Raw genomic sequence first — 16,607 nt, 5'->3', positions numbered from 1 at the left:
ACACGCGTGGGCTTTTCCCTATACTGAGGATGATTATTATGACAGGCCAGTAGAGCAAACCAGGGCTCAACCATACCAGAGACGTGGCCAATACCCTCAGAGAGGGGGACAGAGGGGACAAAGAGGAAATAGACGTACTCCTAACAACTGGCGCTTTGACAATACGAGGAGTGAGGAGGAGGAGGGTCCAGTCCAACAAACAGTGCACACAACAAGTAGGGTCAATTTCGCCCCAGAAAACAGATCAGACGAAGACTTGGTGGCCCTGTTAAGGTCTTTTTTAGGCCAACCACTGAGAGGCGCCAGGGGGGGCAGAGGTCAAACATCAGGCCGGGGCAGAAGGCGAGCGCAACCAACATGGCAAACACACTCACCACGCATCACACGGAGCAGGGCCAGTTCCTTTCGCAATTAGGGGGGGAGAACAATCCATCACCTTCCCTCAGCAATGACATTGTGGTTAATCTGTCCTCCTATGAACTCACACCAACTGAACGCAGAGTTTTAAATACGGGCCTCGGGTATGTCCCCACGCCAAAACATGACCCTTTTCTCTGTAGGACGCAAATCTCAGAGATGATGAGGAAGATAAAACTACACAAGTTTTTTGCTGATAAAGAGAGGACACCTTTATACCTTTTTGATACAAATCTACGCCGCCCTTCAAATTTCTGCCCTCCAACCTCCCTCTTGGGTCCTGAAGTGGCGGTATTTGAACAACGCATTATACAAGAAATAGAATCCCTGGAACAAAACTCACAATACCATCAGGGTCACAATATGACGAAGGAAGAGTGGCAGGCTGTGGGAGCTTTACAAAAGAATGCGGCTATTACCATCAAGCCAGCTGATAAAGGTGGGGCTGTAGTCATATTAAACACCAATGACTACGAAGCAGAAATTCTCAAACTTCTGGGGGACCGTAACAATTACCGACCCCTAGTGTGCGACCCCACTCCTGAGCTTTCAGATACCATCAAGAACATGGTGGCAGAGGCAGTTTCAAAAAAATGGCTCACTCCTAAAGAGGCGGATTTTATAATTAACTCCAATCCGAGGGTGCCGGCATTTTACATCCTGTGCAAAATCCATAAGCCTTAACGCCTCCCTCCAGGCCGCCCCATCGTCTCGGGGATTCAATCCATCCTTGAACCCTTATCCCAGTTTGCTGACTTTTTCCTAAGGGAAGCGGTGGTCACACTGAATCATACGTACAAGATACGACTGACATCCTTAACATCTTGAAGGATACAGCTTTTGACCCTGCGAACTAACTACTAGTAACGATTGACATAGAGTCGTTATATACCAGTATCCCTTCAGGACGCCACACTGGTGGCAGCAGCGCGGGCCCTGGGTTCGATGGAATGGTTCTATGATACACCCCAGACGTCTGTGCTGCAATGTATTGAGTTGGCTCTCACAAGAATTTTTTTTGAATACCGGGGCCAACTGTATTTACAAACATCGGGGACTTCTATGGGGGCCACATTTGTTCCTAGCCTGGCCTGCATTTATGTGGGCCAGATAGAGAAGAATGTGGTTCTCCATCAGTCCAACCCATACATAGCCAATATATCGCTGTGGAGACGTTATATTGACGACATCCTCTGTATCTGGACAGGTACAGAGGACTGACTCAGCACATTTTTACAATGGCTGAACCAAGTGGACACCAGCCTCCGTTTCACCTGGACCATCAGCAATACATCTGCTGTCTATCTTGATGTAGACATCACGGCTGTCGATCATACACTAGTGACCAGGGTGCATCACAAGGCTACAGACAGGAACTCCCTCCTTCATTACCACTCTTTTCACCCCCGAGCATTTCGGGATAATTTGCCAGTTGGGCAATTCTTAAGATACCGGCGCAACTGTTCCTCCACTGACACCTTCCTTGATCAATCTACTGAGCTAGTTACCAAACTCCAACAGCGGGAATATCCAGTAAAAGTAATTAAACGTGCACAGAAGAGAGCTCTTAATACACCACGTGAAGATTTATTGGAGCGCAATGCAAAAGAAAAACAAAACTTGCCTCCCTGTGGTGACAACGTTTGACCCCTTTCAACAAAAGTAAGACAGATTATAAGAAAGCACTGGTCCATATTGGATACTACTGCAGACAACATGCCGGCGCCGCGTTTTGCCTTTAAAAGGGCGTCCAATCTACGAGATAAGTTGGTCCACACATGATATCCCAATCCCGTCCAGGCAAGTACCATACCGGCTGGACATTACTCGTGTGGTAACTGTTCGGTTTGTGGGCTTACATCAGCCACAAATAGTGTAACACTACGTGGGGGCAGAACTTGGTTTCTCAACCGGTTCAGCAACTGCAACACAACACACATGAAATACAGACTTATGTGCAGTTGTGGCCAGTATTATATTGGCCTTACCACCCCCAAGGTGAAGATACGTGTGCAGGAACACTTAAGCACTATCAGAGCAAAGAAGTTAACCACCCGATTGGTGCAACATTTCAATGTGTCTGGACATGACCCCAAAGATCTCAAATGGACTGTTTTAGAAAAAGTGGTGGGCGATACACATAACCTTGATAGTATTCTGGCAAGAAAAGAAGCGCAATGGATATTTTCTGAGAAAGCGGACCTGGAGGGACTAAACGAAAATATTGAGTGGAACAAAGTAAGCAGGCGATAAAGCTGCACTGTCTGGTACCGCCTAATCCATTTAAGGGCCTTTACATATTCCTACATACTCTTGCGATAGTGATCTTGGTATGGTAATATCAGACACCTGAGGTATGGACAGGCACTGACTAGCAATTTGGCAACTCCCCTATTCACATCCTGGGACTCCCTTCCAGTTAGAATCCTGATTTGATCCCTTCAAAAATATGATAAGGACCACTTGATCACTGTATTTAATTGTACAGTCAGTACTCTTGCTTAGTTCGAACTTTTAGAAATTTTTTAGAACAATTTTTGAGACCTTATACAAATCTCTCTCCTTTCACCAGTGAAACATTGTTTCCAAACGTGATAATTTGTAATAACTATACACGGGGTTTGGGAAGGGTAAATGGTACCTGAAACGGGGCTCTCCAGCACAAAAATGACCATACACTGTGTTGGGCTCTGTCGGGAACTGATAACGTAACTGGGATACACAAAAACATAGCCCATTCCAAGATGTCCGCGCCGCGTTACGCGGGAGGCGGAGTCACGTGTCCCACCGGCTACTTCCACTTCCACACAGCTATGCAGCGTGAGGACCGTTGGAAGCGCTGGAGGGACTCGGCAACAGTAAGAGTATGAAGTGTAGCAAGTGTTTGATGGACCCTTGCCAATGAAGGCTGAAGTGAATGATTGTTGACTGAGCAAAACTTGTTTGACAAAGCTGGATGAGTGTACATTGGACCCCGGTTCACGCGGAACCTTAGTGAACACGATTGGCAGTACCGTTTTTTTCGGCCCCTTTCCGGTACTGTTACCTTAAAGCCATAGGCAACAGGATATTTGCGAAGGGGTTTTTTGACCGGCAAACGAATACTTCGATACTCTCTGATAGCAAACACGATGGCAGTAGGTTAGTCTGAGGGACCTGTTTCACCAGTAGGCGTAAGGGACGAATGGTGGTGCATAACGAATGTGAGCAAGTGCACACAGTGACAACTCTCCATATATGTCACCCTCTGTTTTTCAGAAAAAAGCGTGCTTTCAATTGAAAATTGATGGCATCCCTTAGGGCACACCTGGGTAAAGGGGTTTGATACCTCCTAATCTTTCTTTTCCAAAAAATGAGATATTTCAATCAAGTTCAAGTTTTGTTTTAATCCAAGTGGATATGTTGCTTCACATATTCAATACAATTCATCATATTATTCATGATTTCTTCCCGCTCCGATGCATTTCGGGCACTGCCCTTCTTCTGGGAGCATCTGAAAGACGACATATATTACCCGTTTCTATTCATGCATGAAATATATTAAAGCATAATAAACAAGTTCATAAATGTGTTATAGATAATGTTAAATCAAACATAATGCATGTGTCAACCATGTTCATACATGTTTAACTAGTGAGATCTGAAATCATCGTATAAGGATTAGATCTGTTCAATGTGATGGTTAAAGAATGTCACGTGAATCAAACTGAAAGCAAAGTGAATGAATGAAGTGTATAATCGCGCTTTAAACAAATCAAACTAGTCTGAATAACAGTTCAATAAAGCTATGTCTGCGGTTGAAACGGTGGTTAAAATGCATAATGTAGAGTGGTGACGAACGATTGAATTAAGTTGCAAATAAATCAGCTATATTTAACGGGACGTTGTGAGCGTGTCAGTTCTAATAGACATAACGGCTCTGAAAAGCTGCATGGAGTTGAAGTGATGTTCAAATAATGCGCTGAGGTTGTGTTGGTTCAAAATAGATTAAATGTCCCAAGCCGCCGCCTCGATAAGAAAGTTACGCGGAAGATTATATAAACGCTTTGCAGTGCGTGAACTGCTGAGTTTACTTACAATTAGCTGTTAGATAACATGCAGACAAGATTCCAAAGTGCTTTGCTGATGTGAGTGAAACGCGCGGAAGAACGCGATTCAATGAATTGAACTGATGTCCCGATCACATGACCGGAACCATCGGGATAGAAACAGGACTATCTCTTTAGTGAAATGAAATGGTGAAATAAACGAAGCTATGTGTAAGTAATGTCATCCAGAGTAGTGGAGCATAAATGTTAAATAAACAATTTGAATAAAAACCGGTTGCAAAACATAAATGTTGAATACACAGTTTAAATAAACAGTTTAAATAAAAAACAGTGCATATTGATAAAACGAATGAATTAATCGTTTATTTTTGGACTGCAAGGAAACTGTCCAGAACTATAAAGCCATTAGGTCCAGAATTAATTAACCAATTACAGATAGCAAGAAAACTCAATTTGTTCATTTAAACCATATGGTTTCATGGACTGAAGTCTATAAATCCAAAAGTTCTCCCTCTGAAGTAGAAACTTATTGTTATCTCGTCCTTCCATTTTTGTGATCACTTCCAAAATCATGTATTTCAATTGGGAGACAGAATGGTTCATTTCATTGAAATGAATTGCTACTGTGGATTTTTGGTTCTTAGTGCGGATGTTGGACTGCTCATTCAAACGTATCTTGATCTTTCTCTCTGTCTTACTAATGTAAGTTTTTCCACAAGGGCACTTCAAAAGATATATCACATTGCTGGTATCGCATGTTGCTGTTACATTAGTCGCCAATTCATATCCTTTCATTGGATGTGTAATTTTGTTGCCCAAAATGATGTTATGACAATTATTGCAATTATTGCAAGGTCTGGTTCCACGAGCTTGTACATTGGTTATCCTTTTTTGTTTCAAAATCTCTCCTAAGTTCTTCCCTCTAGTGTAAGCGAACAAGGGTGGAGGCTTAAACATATCCTTGAAATCCGTCTCTAGTTGTAATAACGGCCAATGTTTCAAGACAATGTTCCTAAAGGTGGCACTCACATTGGAAAATGTAGAAACCACTACCATCCTGTCAGTTTTGGATTTTGTTGTGGGTTTAAACAAAATTTCTTTGCGATCCAATAGTTTAACTTGATTTTTGGCAGTCTCCAGTATTTCATTCGGATATCCTCTTAAGCGGAATCTCTCCGTCATTTCATCCATGTGAGTCTGCATTGTAGTTTGGTCTGACGTGATGCGCTTGACTCTCAACAATTGGGATTTAGGCAAATGTTTTTTCAGAGAAGCCTGATGAAAGCTAGTAAAATGTAAAACATTGTTTCTGTCTGTCGGCTTGCGAAATAGGTCAGTGATGATGTCATTGTCTTTTCATGTGATTTTCACATCCCAAAAAGTAATGGACTCTCTGTTTATATTCCAAGTGAATTTTATGCGTTCATCGACAATGTTTAAGTTGGCCAATGCTTCTTCTAAGCTTTCTCTGGTGTTTTTCCAAACAATAAACAAATCGTCTATAAAACGTACATACATCTTAATGTTGTCACTCCAATTGGGGTTAGACCATATGTTCCTCTGCTCGAATTCACCCATGTAGATATTTGCGTACACAGGAGCTGCGCAATTCCCCATACTCGTGCCTACCAATTGCAGATACCAGTCACCCTGATGTTTAAAATAGCTCTGGTAAAGTGTAAACATCACTAGTTCCATGAGAAATAACTTTGTGGGTTCATCTGCATTTAATTTCAAAATGGCTTGTTCCATAGCCTCTATTCCACCTGAATGTGGGATTGAAGTGTATAATGCACTAACATCCGCAGTGCATAACCATAAAGGTTCAGTCGGATCAATGACCAGATTCTGTAATTTGCACAAAAAGTCTGTGTGTCACGAATGTAACTTGCCAAAGATTGTACAGTCCGTTGTAACCAACGACCTAAATATTGCCCCACGGGCTCATGTATGCTCCCACGTGTAGACACAATCGGACGGATTGGTGGGTTCCTTAAATCTTTATGAATTTTAGGCATAGCATAGATAGTTGGACTCCTTGGTTGTGACAATAGAAGAAAATTCTTAGTTCTTTGATCAATGATTCCCAATGTTAAAGCTTTGTCAATGATTTTTTTAAATTCAGTTGTGAATTGTTGCGTTGGATTTCCAGGTAATTTCATATATGTTGTAGTGTCGCTCACATGTTCATTCAATTTCTGATGGTACATCAATGAATTCATGACGACTAAGGCGCCGCCCTTATCAGCTTTCGTACAAGTTATCATTTCATTGTTAGCCAAAGATCTGAGACTATCATGATCTTTTTGAGTCATGTTTCTGTGTCTTTTTTTTTGTAGTTGATTGTCAATAGGTCCTTTTTGAGAAGTTGCTCGAAGAGATCTATAGTTTTATGGCTCACTGGAGCCTGAAACATGCTGGAAACTTTTAAACCTGACAATGGGTCAGGTGCTTTCTCTTCTTGAGGCGTCATTATGTTCTCAAAAAAATGTCTAAGTCTTAATTTTCTGGTTAATTTGAATGTGGAAATGTCTAATTCCAATAGATCTGACTTGGTATTTGGTATGAACGTTGTGCCTTTCTGTAATAATTTCATTTCTTGATTAGTGAAAGTGTAGTCAGAAATGTTGATAACTAATTGGTTGTCAGGATCTATTTCTTTTTCTTCCCCTTTGGAAGTGTCGCACTTCTTGTTTGCGGTGCTTCTTTTTGTTTTACCCCTCCTGGGTCGTCTTGTTCTGTTGCCTGTACTAAAAAAGATGTTTGAATCGATCCAGTTGATGTACTTGGTGTTTGTTCTTGAGTTGTCTCGATTTGTCGAGGTCCCAACGGGCGGCCACTTGGTTGTGCCCCCCTACGTTGGCGTCCTGTTGTATCACTATCCGAGGAGGAAGTGTCAGTATTCTGTGTGTATGGGCGGGATCTTTGTCTCTGGGCATACACCTCCGCCCAGGTGTACACCTCACCCAGCTTATAATCTAGCGTGTCACGCCTGTATTTTCTAATTTTTCGGTCGTTGATTTCATTGTGATGTTTTTCAAGTTGTTGTTTGATATCTGCAATGAAAGTATCCCATTCCTCTGTTGGCATGCTGTTAGTGAGTTCTTCTGTGGTTTCTGAAATTTCTTTTTCTAATTCTAATATAATGGTAGATAACTCCTCTATTATTAAAAGAATTAGGTCCAGGCTGCACTTATTAAGGATAGCCTACCATTTATCTTGGAATGTCTTTGAGTTCTTACACAGTGAAGGTTTGAGGGCAATTCGTAGGCCCCTGGGGATGCGCAGAGTTTTATGGTATTTAACCAATGTGGCTGCATGTAATTGTTGATTTATTTTCCGCTTAGATAAGTATAATAGTTGTTTAGCGTTCTGTTCTTTGTTTCTTGCTGTCGAGGATTGCGTGATGTCGTCATGTATTAAAGCGTAGATTCTGTTGGCCTCTCCAGTTCCGAATGCAAAAGTGTCGGCTCTTGCTTCTGTTGATCAAGCTATATCCTCATAGTTCATTTTGAATGTTTATGTGCGTGCTGCCTGTCCGTGGGTAGACGAATTGGAAAAACAATGTTCAGTTTGTAGGACTGGCGCACAGCCTTGAGTGTATAAGATTTCAATAAAAGTTCAATCTTGGGATGGGTGCTCCTGAAGTGTCGTCCTCTGCCCAAGGGACGAGTGCAGAAACAGAAAAAAGCGTGCTTTCAATTGAAAATTGATGGCATCCCTTAGGGCACACCTGGGTAAAGGGGTTTGCTACCTTCTAATCTTTCTTTTCCAAAAAATTAGATATTTCAATCAAGTTCAAGTTTTGTTTTAATCCAAGTGGATATGTTGCTTCACATATTCAATACAATTCATCATATTATTCATGATTTCTTCCCGCTATTTGCGAAGGGGTTTTTTGACCGGCAAACGAATACTTCGATACTCTCTGATAGCCAACACGATGGCAGTAGGTTAGCCTGAGCGACCTGTTTCACCAGTAGGCGTAAGGGACGAATGGTGGTGCATAACGAATGTGAGCAAGTGCACACAGTGACAACTCTCCAACTATGTCACCCTCTGTTTTTCCCCTTCATTTCTTTCAACATGTACATGCAGGTGGCTGAGACATCTTCTAGCCACTATTGGACACGTGATCACACTACACGGAGTTCCATAGAGGGGTGCCGGTACGTGCTGACTTAGCACCCTTGAGGTAAATGCTTCATTTATATGATGATGTGTGTTGCACTGGTCTCGCTATTGATACACCCCCGAATGGAAGGGGGTTGGTAAAATCTTTTTAGTGCTCTGGGTTTTTATTTACACAGGTCCTGTTTTCACTGAGAAGACTGAGAATAGATAACCCCTCGAATGCCCTGATGAAATCGCTGAAAATTGGAGCGATGAAACATGCCCGCTTGAGGATATAATAAGTATGGTATATAACTAACCATCTTTTAACCGGCAGGTTTTGCAGCAACAGAATAAAAACAAACTGCCAGCAAAACCTTGCCTTATTTTTATGTTTTTGTCTGGTTAGGGGTTTATTCATGTACACAACTTTGCACATCACAGTTTGTATGTTTGTTATTGTCCTTTTCTTCACTATTCTCATCTATGCACGACCACTTGTTCGTGTGCACTTCTGTCTTTTCAAATAGAGAGAGTGGCCAGTGATGAGAAGTGGGTATACCGGTAATTGTCAGCCGGGAACCCCCTCGGGTGGTACTACCGTGAGGTACTCACTCTATTCTTCACACTTATTTTGGGTGTGTTTTATGTGGACCTGTGTATATGTTTTTAGATTTGAATAACGACGCACTTTGGACCACATGAATAGTGTTATTTGACACATTTAGGGGAATAATAGTGATAATAAGATATCAGACCCCGGCCTTTGGTCTCATATTGAGAGACGTTTTCAAATAGGTGAGGCCCCATGATGCAGACTCTGTGAAGGATTTTAAATTGTATCAATCGGAGCGGTGCAGGGATTGTGACTGTTTTAGGGGAGCAAACCACCTCTCGCTACTCTTCATCATCTAGTTCAATGCCGTCTCCGACCCATTTTTCCTCCAGTGTGCGGAGGGGGTATTCCATGTTGTTTATGAGTTTTTATAAATGAGGGAGACCGTTTTCTTAGGCAAATGTCTGTCAAGTATCCTATCCTCTAGTGGGGAAACGTCAGGGGGGAGGACCCTTTGGGTAAAGTCGACTGGAGAGCATGTCGGACTTGAAGATACCGGAACCGTTCCGATTATGCCAATTCATGCTGGTGCTGGAGCATGGCAAAGGATTTCACTTCACCCTTATCCCAGAGGTCCTTCAGACCCGAGATACATATTAGCTCCCACTTGTCAAAGCCCTTTGATTTCCACAGTTCACCCAGTCTCTGAGAATCCCACAGGGACATTGCTAGTATAAGTTTTTGATCCCATCCAAGCGATTTGTTGGCTGAGTGCCAGACCTCAACTGAATGCTTGGTGGGTCCTGTGAGTGGGTATTTTCCTGGTTTGGAGTAGAGCACTCGGTTGTAGACACCTCCTGGGAGGAGCCACCTGTCCATATTGAATCCAGGGTCATCTGGGCAACCGTGGATGTTGTGATTGATGGCTGCCAGGTGTGCAGCCCAATAATATTTTTTAATATCCGGCAAACTAACCCCCCCATCATACCAGTTTAGTGTGAGTTTGTGCAAGGCAACACGCGGTTTACCGTCCCATAGAAGCTTGCGCTGGAGCCCTTCTATTTCTTTGAAGTATGAGTTAGGGACTGGGTCAGCTGAATTTTGCAGCATGTACAAAAATTGGGACAATGACATCATTTTAAAAAGGGCCGCCTTGCCCAACATTGAAAGAGGAAGTGACTTCCAATTCGCTATACCTCATTTGAGTCTTTGCAGTGGGGGGACTAAGTTACGGGAATAACGGAGCGTCTGATCTATAGAGATAAATATTCCTAAGTATTTAAAATCATCCGTGACGGTTTGTATTGGACAATTTGGTATCAGAGGGGGTCACCCCAGAGGGCATAAAGGAGGGATTTTTGCCAATTAATACTGAACCTGGAGTAGCTACCGAAAATGGCTAGGTTGTCAAGAACTGTCACAAAGTGTACCTGAATTCCTTGAGTTTCCGTAGAAGCAGATGGCGTGAAGGAGAGGTTCCCAGCTGAATGTTTCCCAGCTCCCCCACTCCCCTGAACCCAGATTTCTCTAAGCCCAGAAGAGTAAGGGAAAGGGGAAGTGGAATGAAAAAGAGAGACTGCCACACAGGGATCACCAAGACTCTTCAGTATTTCTGGTCTGGTCTCACCTACAAGATTGAGCACAACATTAATACAGTTCCCAAATATACTGTGGCACAGAATTAATCCCTCCTATCCAAGACCCTACCTGTGTACTGTGTGGATTTAGCTGCTCTCTATCAAAAGTGTCCAAAGAGAATGAATAAGTTGCTTGACCCTGACTTGATAGCCCTTGAAGTAGTTCAGGAGGCGCTAGATGACATCTCAGTTGGTATACATTGGTATCAATAATATGCATATCATTTAGTACCCCTATATACTTGTAGACTGTAGCCGGGGAATAACTCTGCTGAAAAGGCTCACTCTCTGTTAGGAAGACTTAGCTCTGTAATACTCCTTCTATGACTTGTAATGTTCAGTCAGTTCAAAGGAATAGTGTCTATATTCAGTACACCAGACTCGTTTTGGCTCACAACACTGTCTCTACAAGTCTTCGAAATTGTGCTGAGCTGCAGAACAGAAATCCGGAAGATATCTCAAATGGAATAAACGGACTTGCAAATCTTAATACAGAAAACTCCTACCAGAGGTCTTCGGTAATGCTGGAACACAGGGAAGCAGGAACCTTCCTGCCGAATTACCTCACAGACACTGGAATCAGGAAACGAGAGTATCACTCTCTGACCAAAGATTCAGAACGGGAAACGCTGGAAGGCGGCTGACAAGGAAAGTTCAGGGAGCCGCTTCAGGATCCAACACTGAGAAACTCCGGAATTAGGATTTATGAACTGGGACACTAGGTTGAACGCAACCCCAATAAATACGGAGGTTTGCAGGAAACAAAGGGGAATGATAATTCCCTGTCAGAAATGCGGGCTTAAGGGAACGCTAAAGAAGCGCGACCTGCCGCCAGAAAAACTACAGTTGAAGTGCGCAGAGCGGTATTCTCGAACACACAAAATGGCGGATTGCCGCCAACTGCTAGAGCGCTAACTGAACCCGCTAATGGCACAACCAGGAACCGCTATTCTACTAAGACCACGATTTGGCCAGACGCTGCCGCCAACTCCAAAGGGCTGAGACAGTGGGAACAGCAGGTCTAGCCAACACCTTACAGACCAAGGAGATAGATTTAAAACGAGGTCTGACAGTACCCCCGCCCAAAGGCCCCTCCCTGGGTTTCTGTGGATAGGTCTTGTGAAAGTCAGCAACCAACTTGGGGGCATGGACATTAGAACTGGGTTCCCAAGATCGCTCTTCAGGGCCAAAACCTTTCCAATCCACTAAATAGAAAAGGCTGCCTCTTCTTTTCTTAGAGTCTAAAATTCTCTTCACCTCAAATTCTTCAGCAGAATGAACTTGTACAGGAACTGGGGGACGAGTTTGTCTCAGCATTGGGGGGCTCTGCTTGAGTAAGGAGACATGAAAGGTGGGGTGAATTTTCATGGATTTAGGTAAAGTGACCCTGACACAGACTGGATTGATCATACGTTCAACTGGGAATGGACCTACAAACCTAGGTTGAAACTTCCTATTTCCAATTAATCTCATATGTCGGGTAGAAATCCAAACCAAATCCCCAGCCTTATATTGTGGACTCTCTCTCCGCCGCTTGTCTGCTTGTTTCTTATATCCAAGTTTTGCTTTGGAAAGATTCTGAGAAGCCAACTGAAATGTCTTCTGTAATTTCTGAATCACTTCCTCAGCAGCTGGAACCTATGCCTCTTCCCCACCCAGGATCATATTTGGATGTCGCCCAGAGTTCAAAAAGAATGGGGAAAATCCAGTAGCTGAATGAACTGAATTATTATAGGCAAACTCCGCCGTGCTCAACAAATCAGGCCACTCTCCCTCCTGATCCATTAAGTACAAGCGAAGATACTGCTCCAAATCCTGATTCACTCTTTCTGTCTGACCATCTGTCTCTGGGTGGAAGCTGGTAGACAGACGGGAATCTACTCCCAACCCTTTCAAAAATGACCTCCAGAATCGGGAAATGAATTGTGGTCCCCTGTCTGAAATCACTACCTTAGGGACTCCGTGTAGCCGAACTATGTGTTGGACAAACAACGAGGCCAATTGTGGGGCAGTGGGTAAGGCCTTCAAAGGAATAAAGTGACTCATTTTGGTGAACTGATCTACTACCACCCAAATGACTGAGAAACCCTGGCTGGAAGGTAATTCCACAATAAAATCCATTAAGATGGTATGCCAAGGAGAGGGGGCCGTAGGTAAAGGCTGAAGCAACCCCTGAGGGGACTGTCTAGAACTCTTTCCCTTAACACATTGCTCACAAGTGGCTACGTACTGTCTCACCTGAGTGTCCATCCCTGGCCAAAAATAGGTCCTCTTCACTAGTTCCAAAGTCTTGTCTGCTCCCTTATGACCAGCTAGGGGATGATCATGGAGCTGCTGGATGACTTCCTTTTGCAGGGTTTCACTCGGAACAAACATCTTTCCTCGCACAAATGGCTTCCCATCACGAACCTCCCGATCCTGACCTTCCATGATCCAATTAGAAAATTCCTCTTTGCAGAACTCTTCTCTGATTAAATCTCCAATTTCCACGATGGCCACCACTTTTTCTTGGGGAATGATGTAACCTTCCGTGATCATTTCTGCACCTCCTTCAGTGCTGAGGCGAGAGAGAGCATCGGCTTTACCGTTGGCAGATCCAGGTTTATAAGTCAACACAAAGTCAAAATCTGCAAAGAATAGTGACCAACGTAGCTGACGGGGTGTAAGGGTTCGTGCCGATTTCAAAAATTGCAGATTTCGGTGATCCGTAAAAACTGTCACTACATGCCTAGCCCCCAGTAGATAATGTCTCCAAACCTGAAACGCATCCTTCACTGCTAACAACTCCTTGTCAGCGATCGAGTAATTGATTTCTGCAGAGGATAATTTTCTGGAATGATATGCCACTGGATGCAGCTGACCTGTCTGTTTGTGACGTTGAGACAAAATTCCCCCAATGGCCAGGTTGGAAGCGTCGGCTTCAATGAAAAAAGGTTCCTTCATATCGGGATGTTGCAAAATTGGGGCGGAGACAAAGGCTGCTTTTAAAGATTGGAAGGCGTCGTCTGAATCCTCTTTCCAATCAAAACGGGCATTTTTCTTTAACAATTTAGTAATGGGACTAACCTTCTCGGAAAAATTTTGAATAAACCTTCGATAGAAATTTGCAAATCCCAAAAAACTCTGGATTTCTTTTACTGACTTGGGAGCTGGCCAGGAACGAATTGCTTGCAGCTTGGAATCATCCATGTATACGCCTTCTGGAGAAAGAATAAACCCCAAAAATTCCACCTTGGTGGAATGAAAAACACATTTTTCCAATTTCACGAATAAATGGTGTTCCAGGAGTCGTTCCAAAATTGCTCGAACGTGACCCACATGATCTTCTTGATTATCAGAGAAAATGAGGATGTCATCAATGTATACCACTGCAAAACGATCTAAAAACTCTCGCAGGATATCATTTACAAAATGTTGAAAAGCCGCAGGGGCATTGCATAAACCAAAGGGCATTACTTGGTATTCGAATAACCCCAAACGAGTCCGGAAAGCCGTCTTCCATTCCTCTCCTTCGGCCATACGAACTAGGTGGTAAGCCCCCCTCAAATCCAACTTGGTGTAGATTCGAGCGTCCTTCACTTGGTCTAAAAGTTCTGAAATGAGAGGCAGTGGATATCGGTTCTTCTTTGTAACCAGATTCAAGGCTCTATAATCAATACAAGTCCTCAGAGAGCCATCCTTCTTAGGAATGAAGAAAAGTGGGGAAGACACTGGGGACTGAGATGGTCGAATGAACCCACAGGCCAAATTTTGCTCAATGTACTCCTTCAAATGGAGATTTTCTGGTTCCGATAGCGCATAGATCCGACTACAGGGTAAGGAGGCTCCAGGCTCCAACTCGATCCGACAGTCGTATTCTCTATGGGGTGGCAATTTATTCGCCTCCTTTTCATTGAACACCTCTTGTAAATCTTGGTAATCGGGGGGAATTTCAGGTATCTCCACCGCACAAATCATTTGAGCATGATCAACGAATCCTAATGAAGTGGTAGACTGCATCTTTTCCGATGGTGAATGAAAACAATGCTCAGAGCAAAAAAGGGAGTTCATTTCCACCGTACGACTCGCCCAATCAATGTGAGGATTGTGCTCTGTGAGCCACGGTAACCCCAAAATCATCTGAAACTGTGGAGCGTCAATTAAATTGAAATGAACATAACTGCGATGCTCTTCCGGTCCCAAAATGGTGATCTTCTCGGTGTCAAAAATGATGGGTCCCGAAGATAGATTAGTTCCATCCACTGCTCGCACCGGCTCTGGGCGGGGTTTTTTCTCAAATTGAATTCCCAAAGATTTTGCAAAACGAATATCGCAGAAATTTCCAGTTGCCCCAGAGTCTAACATAATGGCAACATCATCCTCCAATGAATTTCCAAATTGGATTTTGCAGGACAAAATCAAATGAGGGGCCGCTGACTGCAGGGTGTTTGCTAAAGATTGAGATTTGGGAGTTGTTTCTTGCGAACCTCCCACCAGAGCAACTCCATCTACTGGTGGGATTTGTCTTTTACCCATTGCCTTGACTTAGATTTTTTCGGACATTCCCGAACAAAATGACCAGACTGACCGCAATACATGCAAAGTTTTCCAATACGACGTTTCTCTCTTTCTTCCATGGTGAGAGGGCCCCTCACCATTCCAATTTGCATGGGTTCCTCTCCAGGAATGCCTTCATTATTCTTGACCGGTTCTACACGTACCCGATCCAGCCGAGGAGGGAATGTTTTGAAATCCTTGCGTTTCTCACTCCGCCGCTCTGATTGTCGTTGGTCTATCTGGAGCACTAAGTCTATGAGTTCCGACACATCTGTGGGTCTCTTGGGAATTTGAGCAAGACCATCCTTAAGCTCATCCTTAAGTCCTCTGTAGAAGATTGCTGCCCTTTTTTCTGCTGGCCAATTAGTTTCGACAATTAATTTATTAAACTGCGCCAGATAAGCCACCAATTCTTTATTCCCCTGTTTTAAATCTAAAAGTTCGTTGTCGGTGGTCTGGGAAATGGTTCTTCTGTCAAAAATCCGCAAAAATTCTGCTTTAAAATCTTCGAATTTATACAAAACTGGACTGTTAGAAGTGACCAAGGGCATGGACCACGCTGCTGCGTCACCACTCAGGTAAGAAAGCACGAAAGCCACTTTGGACTGATCCTCCTTAAATAGAATTGGCTTGCAAAGGAAATGCAAAGAGCACTGGGTCATAAATATCTGCGCCTTATGAGGATCCCCCTGAAACCTCTCTGGGGCCGCCAACGGAATTGTCGGGGACATGGCATGTACCACCTGTGTGGTTAAATTTGAGGAGGAGGTAGGGGATGGATCAAAGGTTGGAGCTCTTAACCCCCCAAAGTTCGGACTGGGACTCACCGACAGCTGGTCTAATCTCTGACGAAGATAGCCAGCTTCTACATTGGATTTCCTAACTTCTTCCCTGGTTTCACTCAATTGTTTCTGTAACCCTTCTAGTACAGATGCCAACGCCTTCACATCTAGGCCTTCAGCCATCTTGCTCGGACGGAAGAATTGCAGGGCACTTCAATCTGTCACAAAGTGTACCTGAATTCCTTGAGTTTCCGTAGAAGCAGATGGCGTGAAGGAGAGGTTCCCAGCTGAATGTTTCCCAGCTCCCCCACTCCCCTGAACCCAGATTTCTCTAAGCCCAGAAGAGTAAGGGAAAGGGGAAGTGGAATGAAAAAGAGAGACTGCCACACAGGGATCACCAAGACTCTTCAGTATTTCTGGTCTGGTCTCACCTACAAGATTGAGCACAACATTAATACAGTTCCCAAATATACTGTGGCACAGAATTAATCCCTCCTATCCAAGACCCTACCTGTGT

Source organism: Lissotriton helveticus, chromosome 10 (assembly GCF_964261635.1).
Source record: "Lissotriton helveticus chromosome 10, aLisHel1.1, whole genome shotgun sequence".
NCBI classification, from domain to species: domain Eukaryota; kingdom Metazoa; phylum Chordata; class Amphibia; order Caudata; family Salamandridae; genus Lissotriton; species Lissotriton helveticus.
The sequence above is the reverse complement of the archived record's forward strand: the minus strand, read 5'-3'. Positions refer to the sequence as shown.